Source organism: Brassica rapa, unplaced genomic scaffold (assembly GCF_000309985.2).
Source record: "Brassica rapa cultivar Chiifu-401-42 unplaced genomic scaffold, CAAS_Brap_v3.01 Scaffold0673, whole genome shotgun sequence".
NCBI lineage: Eukaryota > Viridiplantae > Streptophyta > Magnoliopsida > Brassicales > Brassicaceae > Brassica > Brassica rapa.
Window position 1 is genome coordinate 3,304 of NW_022610613.1, and position 19,197 is coordinate 22,500.

Genomic DNA, 19,197 nt, shown 5'->3' on the forward strand with positions numbered 1-19,197 from the left:
GAATCATTTTGGAAGGTCTCGGTATCAAGATGAACCAGGACCAATCCACAAGAAGTGGAAGACAAGAAGAGAGCTCAACTGCACCAAGTGGAGCTGCTCAAACACCTCACCTTGATCATGAGGGGGGAAGTGAACCTGAAACTCAAGAAAATGGCCAAGAAGGAGTCGGCTTGAGTGAGGAAGGAGAGAGTTCAACTCAGGTTCTCATCATCAAGGTGAGCAAGACCAAGAGAGGAAGAACATCAGAGTGAAGCACAAGAACCGACTACACAAGATGAGCCGGTTCAAGAGCAAGAACAACCAGTATTGAGGAGAAGCACAAGGCTGAGAAAGGATCCTTCCTCTTGGGTAAACACGCGAGTGTACTACAATGCCCAAGCTGTGGAGCATCCTTCTCAAGTCGTGTGTTCATTTGCTCAATACCCTGAAGAACATTGCGCCTTCATGGTTAACTTGGATGAGAATTACATCCCAAGAAGCTATGAAGAAGCAATCATGGATAAAGAATGGAAGGAGTCAGTTGGAGCTGAGGCAGGAGCTATGATCAAGAATGATACATGGTATGAGAGTGAGTTACCAAAAGGGAAGAAGGCTGTGACTAGTAGATGGATATTCACAATCAAGTATAAGGCGGATGGAAAGATTGAGAGGAAGAAGTCAAGGCTGGTTGCAAGAGGTTTCACTCAAACTTATGGAGAAGATTACATAGAAACCTTTGCACCAGTAGCTAAACTACATACAATCCGGATTGTGTTAAGCTTGGCTGTGAATCTTGGATGGGGGTTATGGCAAATGGATGTGAAGAATGCCTTTCTACAAGGTGAACTTGAGGATGAAGTGTATATGCATCCACCTCCAGGCCTTGAACACTTAGTGAAGAGAGGGAATGTGTTGAGATTGAAGAAAGCTATCTATGGGCTAAAGCAATCACCAAGAGCTTGGTACAACAAGCTGAGCACTACTCTCAATGGCCGAGGCTTCAAGAAGTCCGAACTAGATCACACTCACCACCCCCTCAGGTATGACTGCACTCCTTGTGTATGTTGATGATATCATTATCACAGGAAGTGATAAGGAGGGTATCATAGCAACCAAGGAGTTCCTTAAATCCATGTTTGAGATTAAAGACTTGGGAGAAATGAAATACTTTCTTGGAATTGAGATATGTAGATCCAAGGAAGGTTTGTTCATGTCCCAAAGGAAGTATACACTTGATCTTTTGAAAGGTGCAGGTGCTTATGGAGGCAAGACAGCAAGGATGCCTATGGAGGATGGCTACAAAGTCCCACGAGAGGGGGAGATTGAAGACATCAAGCCTTACCAGGATCCTAAACTCTATAGAAAACTAGTTGGCAAATTGATTTATCTTAGCATAACTAGACCTGACATTTGCTTTGCTGTGAATCAGGTGAGTCAACACATGCAAGTGCCTAAGGAGCATCACTGGCGCATGGTAGAGAGGATCTTAATGTATCTCAACGGCTCACCTGATCAAGGAGTATGGATGGGCTGCAATGGAAGCACTGAAGTGGTGAGATACTGTGATGCGGATTGGGCTGGTGATAGAGCAGACAGGAGATCAACCACAGGCTATTGCACATTCATTGGAGGCAACTTGGTGACTTGGAAGAGTAAGAAGCAGAAGGTGGTGTCTTGCTCAAGTGCAGAAGCTGAGTATAAAGCTATGCTGAAGCTCACCAACGAGTTAGTATGGATCAAAGGCATCTTGAAGCATTTGGAGATTGATCAAGCCACGCCAATGACTATGCATTGTGACAACCAAGCAGCTATCCACATTGCCTCCAACTCGGTGTTCCATGAGAGAACCAAGCACATTGAAGTTGATTGCCACAAGGTGAGGCAGATGATCATCTTAGGAGTCATCTTGCCATGCTACACAAGAAGTGAAGATCAGTTAGCGGATGTGTTCACCAAGGCTGCAAGACAGAAGACAATGGAGTCCATTCACATACGGTTGGGCCTCATTGATCTTGGGAAGAGAAGGAGCTGATCCCCTTGGCTGTGAGGTCTTTACTCTTTTTCCCTTATCAAGGTTTTATCCCAATGGGTTTTCCTTGGTAAGGTTTTTAATGAGGAAGATCTCATAGCTATCCAAGCTTAGGCTATCACAAAGCTAAGCTTGAGGGGGAGTGTTGAGTTGAGTTGAGTATAAGTGTGAAGCAAGTGAGGAGTTGAGACTAAGGAGATGAGTTGAAGCTTGGGAAGGTTTGGGCAAGGTCCGTACAAGTCCGTACAGTCCGTACATGACCGTACACATGAAGATGGGTGAAACCTTGACAAGGGTAAAGAAGTTACTTGCGGTAACTTAGGTGAAGGGAAGGAACTTACCTTGATGCACCAGACCGTTTAGGGATAAGGTAGAGCGCGCCTTGACAGGCTGGAACAGCTGGAAAGGCAAGCGCATCTCGGTCCAAGATGCTAGATGCTCCGCGCATGTGGAGAAGCTAATTGGCTAGACAAATGAGCTTATCCTCTCCTGATTGACCTCACATGCTTTAGTCTTCTCTTGATTTCGAAAACCCTTGTATGCTCACACTATATATTGTAACTCATGTCCTTAATGAAAGATTAGACAGTTCTAAACAATCTTTCTCTTTACTCATTTCACTATGATTCTCCATTAGTCTCTAAGTAGTCTCTTAATCTCTTATTCTCCTTCTCTAATCCTTTCTAAACTCAGATAATCCTTTACATTCCTAGGAGTTGGCAAGAAGAAGTTATCCCACTTTTAAATCAGGTGATTCTAGTTTCCCAGTTTAGGAATAGCACAGCTTCTTCGTCATTTCAATCAAACCTGGATGAATCACTTTGTGAGAAGCTTTACCTTGGATACATAAAATCGTGGAGAATCACCAGGAAGTTAAATAAATCTCATAGGAGTTGGGACGAAGAAGTTATCCCACTTTCAAATCAGTTGATTCCAGTTTCCCGGTTTGGGAATAGGACAGCCTATTCGTCGTTCCAAATAAAACAGGATGAATCTCTTTGTGAGAAGCTTGATTTGGATACATAAAGTGGTGGAGAATCACCAGGAAGTTGAACAAATCTCATAGGAGTTGGCAAGAAGAAGTTATCTCACTTTCAAATCAGGTGATTCCAGTTTCCCAGTTTGGGAATAGCACAGCTTCTTCGTTGTTCCAATCAAACCAGGATGAATCTCTTTGTGAGAAGCTTGATTTGGATACATAAAGTGGTGTAGAATCACCAGGAAGGTTAATAAATCTCATAGGAGTTGGCAAGAAGAAGTTATCCCATTTTCAAATCAGGTGATTCCAGTTTCCCAGTTTGGGAATATCACAACTTCTTCGTCGTTCCAATCAAACCAGGATGAATCACTTTGTAAAAAGCTTGATTTGGATACATAAAATGGTGGAGAATCACCAGGAAGTTAAATAAAACTCATAGGAGTTGGGACGAAGAAGTTATCCCACTTTCAAATCAGGTGATTCCAGTTTCCCGGTTTAGGAATAGCACAGCTTCTTCGTCGCTCCAATCAAACCAGGATGAATCTCTTTTTGAGAAGCTTGATTTGGATAAATAAAATGGTGGAGAATCACCAGGAAGTTGAATAAATCTCATAGGAGTTGGCAAGAAGAAGTTATCCCACTTTCAAGTCACGTGATTCCAGTTTCCTAGTTTGGGAATAGCACATCTTCTTCGTCGTTCCAATCAAACCAGGATGAATCTCTTTGTGAGAAGCTTGATTTTGATACATAAAGTGGTGGAGAATCACCAGGAAGTTGAATAAATCTCATAGGAGTTGGCAAGAAGAAGTTATCCCACTTTCAAATCAGGTGAATCTAGTTTCCCAGTTTAGGAATAGCACAGCTTCTTCGTCGTTCCAATCAAACCAGGATGAATCTCTTTGGTAGAAGCTTGATTTGGATACATAAAGTGGTGGAGAATCACCAGGAAGTTAAATAAATCTCATAGGAGTTGGGATGAAGAAGTTATCTCACTTTCAAATCAGGTGATTCCAGTTTCCCAGTTTGGAAATAGCACAGCTTCTTCGTCGTTCCAATCAAACCAGGATGAATCTCTTTGGGAGAAGCTTGATTTGGATACATAAAGTGGTGGAGAATCACCAGGAAGTTAAATAAATCTCATAGGAGTTGGGATGAAGAAGTTATCCCACTTTCAAATCAGGTGATTCCAGTTTCCCAGATTGGGAGTAGCACAGCTTCTTCGTCGTTCCAATCAAACCAGGATGAATCTCATTGGGAGAAGCTTGATTTGGATACATAAAGTGGTGGAGAATCACCAGGAAGTTGAATAAATCTCATAGGAGTTGGCAAGAAGAAGTTATCCCACCTTTAAATCAGGTGATTCTAGTTTCCCAGTTTAGGAATAGCACAGCTTCTTCGTCGTTTCAATGAAACCTGGATGAATCACTTTGTGAGAAGCTTTACCTTGGATACATAAAGTGGTGGAGAATCACCAGGAAGTTAAATAAATCTCATAGGAGTTGGGACGAAGAAGTTATCCCCCTTTCAAATCAGTTGATTCCAGTTTCCCGGTTTGGGAATAGGACAGCCTATTCGTTGTTCCAATCAAACCAGGATGAATCTCTTTGTGAGAAGCTTGATTTGGATACATAAAGTGGTGGAGAATCACCAGGAAGTTGAACAAATCTCATAGGAGTTGGCAAGAAGAAGTTATCTCACTTTCAAATCAGGTGATTCCAGTTTCCCAGTTTGGGAATAGCACAGCTTCTTCGTTGTTCCAATCAAACCAGGATGAATCATTTTGTGAGAAGCTTGATTTGGATACATAAAGTGGTGTAGAATCACCAGGAAGCTTAATAAATCTCATAGGAGTTGGCAGGAAGAAGTTATCCCACTTTCAAATCTGGTGATTCCTGTTTCCCAGTTTGGGAATAGCACAGCTTCTTCGTCGTTCCAATCAAACCAGGATGAATCTCTTTGTGAGAAGCTTGATTTCGATACATAAAGTGGTGGAGAATCACCAGGAAGTTGAATAAATCTCATAGGAGTTGGCAAGAAGAAGTTATCCCATTTTCAAATCAGGTGATTCCAGTTTCCCAGTTTGGGAATATCACAACTTCTTCGTCGTTCCAATCAAACCAGGATGATTCACTTTGTAAAAAGCTTGATTTGGATACATAAAATGGTGGAGAATAACCAGGAAGTTAAATAAATCTCATAGGAGTTGGGATGAAGAAGTTATCCCACTTTCAAATCAGGTGATTCCAGTTTTCCAGTTTGGGAATAGCACATCTTCTTTGTCGTTCCAATCAAATCAGGATGAATCACTTTGTAAGAAGCTTGATTTGGATACATAAAATGGTGGAGAATCACCAGGAAGTTGAATAAATCTCATAGGAGTTGGCAAGAAGAAGTTATCCCACTTTCAAATCAGGTGATTCTAGTTTCCCAGTTTGGGAATAGCACAGCTTCTTCGTCGTTCCAATCAAACCTGGATGAATCACTTTGTGAGAAGCTTTACCTTGGATACATAAAATGGTGGAGAATCACCAGGAAGTTAAATAAATCTCATAGGAGTTGGGATGAAGAAGTTATCCCACTTTCAAATCAGGTGATTCCAGTTTCCCAGTTTGGGAATAGCACAGCTTCTTCGTCGTTCCAATCAAACCAGGATGAATCTCTTTGTGAGAAGCTTGATTTTGATACATAAAGTGGTGGAGAATCACCAGGAAGTTGAATAAATCTCATAGGAGTTGGCAAGAAGTAGTTATCCCTCTTTCAAATCAGGTGATTCTAGTTTCCCAGTTTGGGAATAGCACAGCTTCTTCGTCGTTCCAATCAAACCTGGATGAATCACTTTGTGAGAAGCTTTACCTTGGATACATAAAATGGTGGAGAATCACCAGGAAGTTAAATAAATCTCATAGGAGTTGGGATGAAGAAGTTATCCCACTTTCAAATCAGGTGATTCTAGTTTCCCAGTTTGGGAATAGCACAGCTTCTTCGTCGTTCCAATCAAACCTGGATGAATCACTTTGTGAGAAGCTTTACCTTGGATACATAAAATGGTGGAGAATCACCAGGAAGTTAAATAAATCTCATAGGAGTTGGGATGAAGAAGTTATCCCACTTTCAAATCAGGTGATTCCAGTTTCCCAGTTTGGGAATAGCACAGCTTCTTCGTCGTTCCAATCAAACCAGGATGAATCTCTTTGTGAGAAGCTTGATTTTGATACATAAAGTGGTGGAGAATCACCAGGAAGTTGAATAAATCTCATAGGAGTTGGCAAGAAGTAGTTATCCCTCTTTCAAATCAGGTGATTCTAGTTTCCCAGTTTGGGAATAGCACAGCTTCTTCGTCGTTCCAATCAAACCTGGATGAATCACTTTGGGAGAAGCTTTACCTTGGATACATAAAATGGTGGAGAATCACAAGGAAGTTAAATAAATCTCATAGGAGTTGGGATGAAGAAGTTATCCCACTTTCAAATCAGGTGATTCTAGTTTCCCAGTTTGGGAATAGCACAGCTTCTTCGTCGTTCCAATCAAACCTGGATGAATCACTTTGTGAGAAGCTTGATTTGGATACATAAAGTGGTGGAGAATCACCAGGAAGTTGAATAAATCTCATAGGAGTTGGGATGAAGAAGTTATCCCACTTTCAAATCAGGTGATTCCAGTTTCCCAGTTTGGGAATAGCACAGCTTCTTCGTCGTTCCAATCAAACCAGGATGAATCTCTTTGTGAGAAGCTTGATTTTGATACATAAAGTGGTGGAGAATCACCAGGAAGTTGAATAAATCTCATAGGAGTTGGCAAGAATAAGTTATCACTTTCAAATCAGGTGATTCTAGTTTCCCAGTTTAGGAATAGCACAGCTTCTTCGTCGTTTCAATCAAACCTGGATGAATCACTTTGTGAGAAGCTTTACCTTGGATACATAAAATGGTGGAGAATCACCAGGAAGTTAAATAAATCTCATAGGAGTTGGGATGAAGAAGTTATCCCACTTTCAAATCAGGTGATTCCAGTTTCCCAGTTTGGGAATAGCACAGCTTCTTCGTCGTTCCAATCAAACCAGGATGAATCTCTTTGTGAGAAGCTTGATTTTGATACATAAAGTGGTGGAGAATCACCAGGAAGTTGAATAAATCTCATAGGAGTTGGCAAGAAGAAGTTATCCCACTTTCAAATCAGGTGATTCTAGTTTCCCAGTTTGGGAATAGCACAGCTTCTTCGTCGTTCCAATCAAACCTGGATGAATCACTTTGTGAGAAGCTTTACCTTGGATACATAAAATGGTGGAGAATCACCAGGAAGTTAAATAAATCTCATAGGAGTTGGGACGAAGAAGTTATCCCACTTTCAAATCAGTTGATTCCAGTTTCCCGGTTTGGGAATAGGACAGCCTATTCGTCGTTCCAATCAAACCAGGATGAATCTCTTTGTGAGAAGCTTGATTTGGATACATAAAGTGGTGGATAATCACCAGGAAGTTGAATAAATCTCATAGGAGTTGGCAAGAAGAAGTTATCTCACTTTCAAATCAGGTTATTCCAGTTTCCCAGTTTGGGAATAGCACAGCTTCTTCGTCGTTCCAATCAAACCAGGATGAATCTCTTTGTGAGAAGCTTGATTTGGATACATAAAGTGGTGGAGAATCACCAGGAAGTTGAATAAATCTCATAGGAGTTGGCAAGAAGAAGTTATCCCATTTTCAAATCAGGTGATTCCTGTTTCCCAGTTTGGGAATAGCACAACTTCTTCGTCGTTTCAATCAAACCAGGATGAATCACTTTGTAAAAAGCTTTTTTTGGATACATAAAATGGTGGAGAATCACCAGGAAGTTAAATAAATCTCAGAGGAGTTGGCAAGAAGAAGTTATCCCACTTTCAAATCAGATGATTCCAGTTTCCCAGTTTGGGAATAGCACATCTTCTTTGTCGTTCCAATCAAATCAGGATGAATCACTTTGTAAGAAGCTTGATTTGGATACATAAAATGGTGGAGAATCACCAGGAAATTGAATAAATCTCATAGGAGTTGGCAAAAAGAAGTTATCCCACTTTCAAATCAGGTGATTCTAGTTTCCCAGTTTGGGAATAGCACAGCTTCTTCGTCGTTTCAATCAAACCTGGATGAATCACTTTGTGAGAAGCTTTACCTTGGATACATAAAATGGTGGAGAATCACCAGGAAGTTGAATAAATCTCATAGGAGTTGGCAAGAAGAAGTTATCCCACTTTCAAGTCAGGTGATTCCAGTTTCCTAGTTTGGGAATAGCACATCTTCTTTGTCGTTCCAATCAAATCAGGATGAATCACTTTGTAAGAAGCTTGATTTGGATACATAAAATGGTGAAGAATCACCAGGAAGTTGAATAAATCTCATAAGAATTCGCAAGAGGAAGTTATCCCACTTTCAAATAAGGTGATTCTAGTTTCCCAGTTTGGGAATAGCACAGCTTCTTCGTCGTTCCAATCAAACCTGGATGAATCACTTTGTGAGAAGCTTTACCTTGGATACATAAAATGGTGGAGAATCACCAGGAAGTTAAATAAATCTCATAGGAGTTGGGATGAAGAAGTTATCCCACTTTCAAATCAGGTGATTCCAGTTTCCCAGTTTGGGAATAGCACAGCTTCTTCGTCGTTCCAATCAAACCAGGATGAATCTCTTTGTGAGAAGCTTGATTTTGATACATAAAGTGGTGGAGAATCACCAGGAAGTTGAATAAATCTCATAGGAGTTGGCAAGAAGAAGTTATCTGTGACACCCCCGATCGTAGATAACCGGAAATGACACGGTCAATGTTCTCTGATGGTCGACCCGAGGTTCTCGAAATAAATCCGATCACCTTAGACCAACAACCAAAGAACAGAGACACTCCTATCGGATATTACTCTAGGCTTTTCAACCCGATAAAGCAATATTCAATAGTTAGTTCGTCCCGGACAAGGACTAATATCATATGAGAACTCGTGATTTATAAACATCTTTTATACATTATTTATTTACTTTAAACATCTTACAAAGTGTTATAGTTTACCCTACGGCCTATCGCCCAACAACGTTTTAAGTAAATATACATCAAAAAGTACGTTGCAAGGACAACAAAATACTACCGCTGGTTGGCCGCTCCTTCCGTCCAAAAGAGTAAAGTGTCTCCCGCCTAAGGGTTACCTGCACACACGAATGAGTCATGAGCAACTAGTTTACTCAGTGAATCTAGAATCAAAACACAATCAATAATAAACCAAACAATTATCAAATGGATATACATGATCATGCAAGTACTAGTACTATACTTTAATATCGATCATCATTGTGAATTCTTATTTTAAACATCACTTCCACAACACCCGCCCGTTACCATACTCATATAATACAATATATATACTAGACCCGAGAAACCACTAAGGCTAACCGAGACTAGTGAGTTAGCATCACCATCATTGTCGAATGTCCGGTATGGACAATCCGACACTGCATCGTCATGCAGTACACGGTCTCCAGGGAGCTACCCCATCATCGTGTCTTCATGACCTTGTTCCGTTCGCAGGACCAAGTCACGGTAATGCGGGGGCTTTAGGGATAGTGAATATAACAAGATTTCACATGCTTTTACTTCCATAATTATTCCAAAATTAATCCATAATTAATCCTTAATTAATCATAATTAACTCTTAATTAATCCTAGATTAATCCTTAATTAAACCAAGATTAATCCTTAATTAAACCATGATTAATCCTTAATCAAAACCATGATTATTTCATAATTAAGATTAGTACTTGGGAACAAGTACTATGATTATGATTAACCTCACTTTAACCTTTTGATTAATCTTTAAGTGTAAGTGTTTACACTAAGTAAACCCATACACTTCTTAAAGGATTCAAAGACTTTACTATCTAATTGAGATACTACAATTTAAACTCAATCATGTACACATTCATGATCTATCTCATCTTCTCTCTAGACTCACCTAAAGATTAGTCTTGAAACTGGCTTGGACAAGACTTGAGTTCCACTTGAACAAGGCTGAATGGACAGGACTGGATACTTCAAGCTTTACTCTACCTCTGACCTGAAACAGAGTGGTATGATCACAAGATCAGTTGGTTCATGCCTTAACACCTTAGATCAGATCAGTTCAAGCTTGGTTCTGCTCAGACTATACAAGTTCAGCTCGGTTCTAGTCAGTCTACCAAAGTTCAGGACAAGATCAGACTGAGCTCAAATCGGTTTACTCAAAGCCAGATCAAAATATCATAGCTGGTTGTTCTAAGAGGTTGATTCACACCGAAATTAACAAGAACTGAACTGTATCAGAACTTATACAACTGATCCGACCAAGACCTAAACTAAACATCAACTGTTCTGATCAGATACTGACTGAGGCAAGGAGACCAAAGCTTACCAAGATGAACCAAAGGACTAGATGGCCTCAGCTGATCCTCTTCTCCAAGGTAAGCTTGTGGCTGGACTGATCAAAGAGAAAGATCAAGGTCTGATCATGATCTGAACTCAACTAGGTCTAGGGTTTTATTTAAAAATCTCACCTTCTGATCTTTCCCAAGGTAAGAAACTGAGCTAAGGTTGAAGATTAGGTCACCACCAATTTTTTCTTGATTTATTTTCTTGATTTTTCTCTCTGATTTTTCTGTTCTTCTTTCTCTCTTTCTCACTGAAATTCTCTAGGTTTTTCTGCAGGGTTCTGAACGTGGGAAGCAGCTGGAGAGGGGTTAAATGTGAGGTGAGCTTGCTTCAGGTGAGGGTTTCACTCAGGACAAAGCTAAGCTGAGTGGGGACAGCTGGCCAGCTGCTTCAGCACTCTCAGCACAAGCTGCTGTCCTTTCCTTAACCTGAAGAAACTCCAGCCCTTTCATGTGCTTCTCACATGACAATCTAAGAAACAAGGCAAGCAGGCAGCTTGTGATTGTCATGTGCCAGTTACTGAAGAAGCTAGGCAAGCAGGCAGGTGCAAGTCATGTGACTAAAGACTGAGCAAGCAGGCTGGTGGAAGACATGAGTCTGGTCCAAAATTACTTGTAGCAGTTGGTTGATAATTTTCAATAATTTTTCAACCAAATATTCCTTGTCTTTGGCTCTCGTCTTGTTCTCGGAAACTCTCTTCCAGTTTAATAAAAATTCGACCAAAATATTTAAGACTCGACCAAACCATCAAGTGAAGGTCTTTCAACCACAAGACAGTCCCTTCGAGAAATTAATCTACCGGGTCGATCTTTATTTTTATTAATCCTTGTTGAACCAACTAAAAACTGGTCGAGCGGGATTTTTCTCGACAAAAAATTTATTGGCTCATGAGGGTTATTACACTCTTCCCCCCTTAAAAGAATTCGTCCCCGAATTCTCAAAATACAAGTGTACACCCTTTACTGGACGACTGGGGTATCTGAGAAGAGTTCTGGATGATCAACTCGGAACTTATCTTCATCCTCCCATGTTATAACAACTCTCTGTCGCTTTCCCCAAAATACTTGAACTTGGGAAATTTCCCTGTTCTTCAATTTCTTGATTCGACGCTCGCCTATCCGCAAAGGACCTTCAGGATAAGTGAGGTTAGGTTGCAAGTTCTCTGGTCGCTGCGGCTCGACCATATTCGGATCTGGTATATGCTTACGCAGCATCGACACATGAAATACCGGATGCATAGGCATATCGGGTGGAAGTTCCAGTCTATAGGCTACTTCTCCAATTCTGGCGACAATTCGGTATGGCCCAATGTAACGAGTAGCTAGCTTCCCAATTTTTCCAAATCGATCCTTTCCTTTTTGTGCAGCTACTTTCAAGAAGACTAAATCATTTATTTCAAAAATGACTTCTCTTCTACCGCGGTCTGCATACTTCTTTTGTCGGTCTTGAGCCTTCTTCATATTGGCTTGAATTATCCTTACTTTTTCTGCAGCCTCATCTACTATTTCTGGACCAAGAATTCTTCTCTCACCAACTTCTGCCCAACATACGGGCGTTCTACAAGGTCGACCATACAATGCTTCGTATGGTGACATACCAATACTAGAGTGGTAGCTATTGTTGTAGGAGAATTCTATCAGCGGCAAAAACTTTTCCCACGGACCATTCCAGTCTAAGATACACAACCTTAACAGATCTTCCAGAGTTCTAATGGTTCTTTCGGTTTGGCCATCGGTTTCTGGATGAAACGCTGTACTCATATGCAAATCAGTTCCCAAGGCTTGTTGAAAGGCTCGCCAAAATTCAGCTGTAAAGCGCGGGTCTCGGTCTGAAACTATATTTGCTGGTACCCCATGAAGCTTTACTATTTCCTCCAAATACAGCTCTGCTAAAGTCTCAACTTTGTCTGTAAGTTTCATCGGTAGGAAATGAGCAGATTTGGTGAGACGATCGACAATCACCCAAACTGCATCATTCCCACGGCCGGGTGCTCGAGGTAAACCAGAAATAAAGTCCATCGCTACTGCATCCCATTTCCATTCAGGGATAGGTAGGCTTTGAAGTAAGCCACCTGGGACTTGGTGTTCAGCTTTTATCCGCTGGCAACTCTGACACTGAGAAACCCATATGGCAACATCTCTCTTCATCCCTGGCCAGTGGTAATATCTTCTGATATCTCGATACATCTTTGTGCTCCCGGGATGAATGCTTAAGAGAGAATGGTGTGCAGTCCTTAAAATCTCCTCTTGAAGTCCTTCTCCTTTCGGAACAGTTACTCGACCATTGAGTAACAAAGTTCCATCACTTGCAACTTGATATCCTCCGAAGTTTCCTTCATTCAACTGCTCTCGTATCTTCTTCAGGTTTACATCTCTCATTTGATATTCTCTGATACGAGAAAGTAAACCAGCTTGGCTTACTGCTTGTAGTCCTAGAGGTTCTCTTTCCTCTCCTTCTAAGGCAGCCAAACTAATCATCTTGAATTCCGCTTCCAAGTTCTGGAGTTCTTTTTCAACATCTACATCAACTTTCCTTCTGCTCAATGCATCTGCAACAACGTTGGCTTTTCCTGGATGGTATAGGATCTGCATGTCGTAATCAGCTACAAACTCCATCCATCGTCTTTGCCTTAGGTTCAGATCAGGTTGAGTGAAAAGATACTTAAGGCTTTTATGGTCAGTGAACACTTGGATCTTCTCACCATACAAATATGATCGCCAAATCCGAAGGGCAAATACTACTGCAGCCATCTCTAGGTCATGTGTCGGATAATTCACTTCATGCTTTCTTAGTTGCCTAGATGCATAGGCGATTACCTTATCTTCTTGCATCAGCACACAACCTAAACCAACATGAGATGCATCCGTATACACGGTGTATGGTTGGTTAGGCTTAGGCAATGCTAAGATAGGTGCAGTCGTCAAAGCTTCTTTTAACTTTTCGAATGCTTTCTCGGTTTCTATACTCCATTCATAAGCAATCCCTTTACCGGTAAGACGAGTCAAAGGCTTTGATACGCTTGCAAATGCTTGGACAAACTTTCTGTAATAGCCGGCCAATCCGAGAAAACTTCGAATCTCGGTAACAGAAGTCGGATGCGGCCATTCCTTAATAGCAGCTATCTTTTCTGGATCGACGGCAACTCCTTCTTCTGACACTCGATGTCCTAAGAAGCCAACTTCTCTTTTCCAGAAACGACATTTACTAAGCTTAGCAAAAAGCTTTTGATCTCGGAGACGCTCCAAAACTAGTCGTAGATGCCTTTCGTGTTCTTCTGCACTTCGGGAATATATGAGGATGTCGTCAATGAATATGATAACAAACTCATCCAGGTAATCCCGAAATACTTCATTCATCAGTCGCATAAATGCAGCCGGGGCATTGGTAAGACCAAAAGGCATTACTACGAACTCAAAGTGTCCATAGCGGGTTCTAAAGGCGGTCTTCATGATATCGGTTTCGGAAATCGGAATCTGATGATAACCCGAAGCTAAATCAATCTTCGAAAACCAGCTTGCACCTTGTAACTGGTCTAATAGTCATCAATTCTTGGGAGTGGGTACTTGTCTTTTATGGTTACGTTATTGATTCCACGATAATCAATACATAACCGCATGCTTCCGTCTTTCTTCTTTACAAATAGCACGGGTGCTCCCCATGGTGATGAACTAGGACGTATGAAACCCTTGTCTAACAAATCAGCTAACTGCTGCTTCAACTCGGAAGTTCTGCTGGTGCCATTCGGTATGGTGCCTTTGCTATTGCAGCTGATCCGGGTTCTAAGGTTATACTAAAGGGGTTACTCCTAGACGGCGGCAATCCCTCTAATGCCTTAAACACGTCCTCGTATTCTCTGACTACTGGTATTTCTTCCATGTTCTGCTCTTTCTCGTCTTCTACTGGTCCAGCAACTAAGGTCACTAAGTATACTTCTTCACCCTTCTCCAAAACGTTTTCAATTCTCAATGCTGACACTAATGACGCTCCATCACTTGGTACTATGCCATGGTAAGCTAAAGGGGTTGGGTATCTCTCTCGAAAACAATCTTCCCTCGACCACAATCAAGGTGAGCTCGGTAACTTGACAGCCAATCCATCCCTAAGATTACCTCGTACCTCTCTAAGGGGAGAACTAACAAATCAGCCGGAAAAACCATATCTTGGATAATGATTGGAACTCTTAGAATACAGCCTTCAGTTTCAAGAACTTGATCTCCGGGAGTTAGAACAGGAATGGATAAATTCACCTTAGTGAATTCTCCATCGAATCGGGATGCTACTTCGGGAGCTACAAAACTATGTGTTGCTCCTGAATCGAAAAGGATGTGGGCGGATATTCCACCCACAAGCAAAGTCCCTGTCAATAATTGACTTTACCGTCAATTACTTACTCAACCACTTTTATAATATTTTTATATCACTAATTCACAAATCAATTATTTTTTTTATTTTTAATAATTATGCAACACTCAATCGGATAAGAAAACAAACCTGAAATCGGACCCTGAGGTGGTCCGGATGGTCCTGGTAACTCTAAAGCGTAAGCCCTACCAGCAGTGGCTTGACGCTTAGCAGGAGGTAAGGGTAAAGGTGGGTTAACTGGTCTGGCGGGTCGAGCACTCGAAACAACAGGCTGAGCAAGATGAGTGCGTGGACATGATGTCGCATAATGTCCTCGCTCTCCACACGTGAAACAAGTGATGTGAGATGGTACAGCCGGTTGGAACTGTCCCACGGTCGGACAATCCCTCCTAACATGGCCCAGCTGGCCACAAGTGAAACAAGTCGGGGTTCTAGGTCTAGAACCTCCAGAACGACCTCCCCGAAAAGCTCTACCTCCTCGTCCTCGCTGCATAGCAGAATGCGGCTGAGGCTGGAACGGAACAGATGGACGTCTAGGTTGTGTGGCATTGCTAGAAGAAGCTCTCTCAGCAGCAATGGCCTCCTCAACATTCACAGCACGCTCAACAAGATCAGCAAGCCGATGAAACTCTACTGCCTCAAGTCTGCTCCTGATATATGGGTTAAGTCCTCGAAGGAACTTACGGATAATCATCATCTCGTCCTCTCGACCATAGTGGACATACTTCCTGAGACGGGTGAACTCTGCCTCATACTTCCTAACAGATAATCCTCCCTGAACTAGCTCCATGAATTTAATCTCCAATCGATCACGGGCTTCCGGTGGGAAGTACTTTCGAACGAACGCTGTACGGAAGTCAGCCCAACTCAGATTGAAGTCTCCAAAGTTCCTCTCTACGCATAACCACCAACTGATGGCGTCCTTCTCTAGATAGTAAACAGCCACGTCCTTTTTTAAATTCTTCCGGACAACGGGTTGCAGCAAAGTTCTGCTCGAGATTGTGAAGCCATGCATCAGCTTCAAAGGGATCAGTGCCTCCCTGGTAATGCTTCGTCCCCAAGTTCTTCATAATCATGACTATCTTCAGGAAGTCCGAGTGAGAAGTGGTAGGTACTGGAGCTGGCTGAGCACGCTGTGCTTCTTGCTGTGCATTCAGTGCTTGATATTGCAAATTCACCATCTCAGCCATCAGTTCCAGAAGTGCTATCATAGCTGGATCGGTTGGCGCTGGTTGGGGTTGTGCTGCCGGAATAGGTGCGGCAGGGGCCGGTGGAATATGAGCGGCATGAGCTGGTGGAATATCAGCGGCAGGAGATGCAGGAGCTGCGGGATGATCTCCATGCATTGGACTATCGTGTACCACATCCACCTCGATGTCCATAAAGTATGGGTCTGGAGACAAAGGAATGTGCTCCGGTGTCTGATCATATGACCCTTCAGACGGGCCAGTCTCAAAGCTAGAGCCTGAAGGTGTAGCCTCAAAGCTAGGAGTCGGAAGTGGTGCCGGAGTAGATGGCGGCGAGGAGTCTGAAGATGATGAAATAGGTATCGGTAGATAATGTCCACCACGATGTGCCTGTCTCGGTGGCATCTGCAACAAAAGATCATGGTAAGTTTCTACCCAGGTCTATCAATTTAAAAGAAGGAACAAACCAGCATATCCTAATTATCCTTGCGACACATTTTTGACTCGAAAGTTTTTTTTTAAAACAAGTCCCATTCTAGCATCGTATAACAATGCTCTGATACCACCTTTGTGACACCCCCGATCGTAGATAACCGGAAATGACACGGTCAATGTTCCCTGATGGTCGACCCGAGGTTCTCGAAATAAATCCGATCACCTTAGACCAACAACCAAAGAACAGAGACACTCCTATCGGATATTACTCTAGGCTTTTCAACCCGATAAAGCAATATTCGATAGTTAGTTCGTCCCGGACAAGGACTAATATCATATGAGAACTCGTGATTTATAAACATCTTTTATACATTATTTATTTACTTTAAACATCTTACAAAGTGTTATAGTTTACCCTACGGCCTATCGCCCAACAACGTTTTAAGTAAATATACATCAAAAGGTACGTTGCAAGGACAACAAAATACTACCGCTGGTTGGCCGCTCCTTCCGTCCAAAAGAGTTAAGTGTCTCCCGCCTAAGGGTTACCTGCACACACAAATGAGTCATGAGCAACTAGTTTACTCAGTGAATCTAGAATCAAAACACAATCAATAATAAATCAAACAATTATCAAATGGATATACATGATCATGCAAGTACTAGTACTATACTTTAATATCGATCATCATTGTGAATTCTTATTTTAAACATCACTTCCACAACACCCGCCCGTTACCATACTCATATAATACAATATATATACTAGACCCGAGAAACCACTAAGGCTAACCGAGACTAGTGAGTTAGCATCACCATCATTGTCGAATGTCCGGTATGAACAATCCGACACTGCATCGTCATGCAGTACACGGTCTCCAGGGAGCTACCCCATCATCGTGTCTTCATGACCTTGTTCCGTTCGCAGGACCAAGTCACGGTAATGCGGGGGCTTTAGGGATAGTGAATATAACAAGATTTCACATGCTTTTACTTCCATAAATATATTCCCAAAATTAATCCATAATTAATCCTTAATTAATCATAATTAACTCTTAATTAATCCTAGATTAATCCTTAATTAAACCAAGATTAATCCTTAATTAAACCAAGATTAATTTCCTTAATCAAAACCATGATTATTTCATAATTAAGATTAGTACTTGGGAACAAGTACTATGATTATGATTAACCTCACTTTAACCTTTTGATTAATCTTTAAGTGTAAGTGTTTACACTAAGTAAACCCATACACTTCTTAAAGGATTCAAAGACTTTACTATCTAATTGAGATACTACAATTTAAACTCAATCATGTACACATTCATGATCTATCTCATCTTCTCTCTAGACTCACCTAAAGATTAGTCTTGAAACTGGCTTGGACAAGACTTGAGTTCCACTTGAACAAGGCTGAATGGACAGGACTGGATACTTCAAGCTTTACTCTACCTCTGACCTGAAACAGAGTGGTATGATCACAAGATCAGTTGGTTCATGCCTTAACACCTTAGATCAGATCAGTTCAAGCTTGGTTCTGCTCAGACTATACAAGTTCAGCTCGGTTCTAGTCAGTCTACCAAAGTTCAGGACAAGATCAGACTGAGTTCAAATCGGTTTACTCAAAGCCAGATCAAAATATCATAGCTGGTTTTCTAAGAGGTTGATTCAAACCGAAATTAACAAGAACTGAACTGTATCAGAACTTATACAACTGATCCGACCAAGACCTAAACTAAACATCAACTGTTCTGATCAGATACTGACTGAGGCAAGGAGACCAAAGCTTACCAAGATGAACCAAAGGACTAGATGGCCTCAGCTGATCCTCTTCTCCAAGGTAAGCTTGTGGCTGGACTGATCAAAGAGAAAGATCAAGGTCTGATCATGATCTGAACTCAACTAGGTCTAGGGTTTTATTTAAAAATCTCACCTTCTGATCTTTCCCAAGGTAAGAAACTGAGCTAAGGTTGAAGATTAGGTCACCACCAATTTTTTCTTGATTTATTTTCTTGATTTTTCTCTCTGATTTTTCTGTTCTTCTTTCTCTCTTTCTCACTGAAATTCTCTAGGTTTTTCTGCAGGGTTCTGAACGTGGGAAGCAGCTGGAGAGGGGTTAAATGTGAGGTGAGCTTGCTTCAGGTGAGGGTTTCACTCAGGACAAAGCTAAGCTGAGTGGGGACAGCTGGCCAGCTGCTTCAGCACTCTCAGCACAAGCTGCTGTCCTTTCCTTAACCTGAAGAAACTCCAGCCCTTTCATGTGCTTCTCACATGACAATCTAAGAAACAAGGCAAGCAGGCAGCTTGTGATTGTCATGTGCCAGTTACTGAAGAAGCTAGGCAAGCAGGCAAGCAGGGTGCAAGTCATGTGACTAAAGACTGAGCAAGCAGGCTGGTGGAAGACATGAGTCTGGTCCAAATTACTTGTAGCAGTTGGTTGATAATTTTCAATAATTTTTCAACCAAATATTCCTTGTCTTTGGCTCTCGTCTTGTTCTCGGAAAACTCTCTTCAGTTTAATAAAAATTCGACCAAAATATTTAAGACTCGACCAAACTATCAAGTGAAGGTCTTTCAACCACAAGACAGTCCCTTCGAGAAATTAATCTACCGGGTCGATTTTTATTTTTATTAATCCTTGTTAAACCAACTAAAAACTGGTCGAGCGAGATTTTTCTCGACCAAAAATTTATTGGCTCATGAGGGTTATTACAATCAGTCCACGGGAAGGGCCAGCATGCTGATATGTGTGGTCAGCATGCTGATATGAGTTAGTACACGGATCAGTCACGGATCAGTCCACGGGAA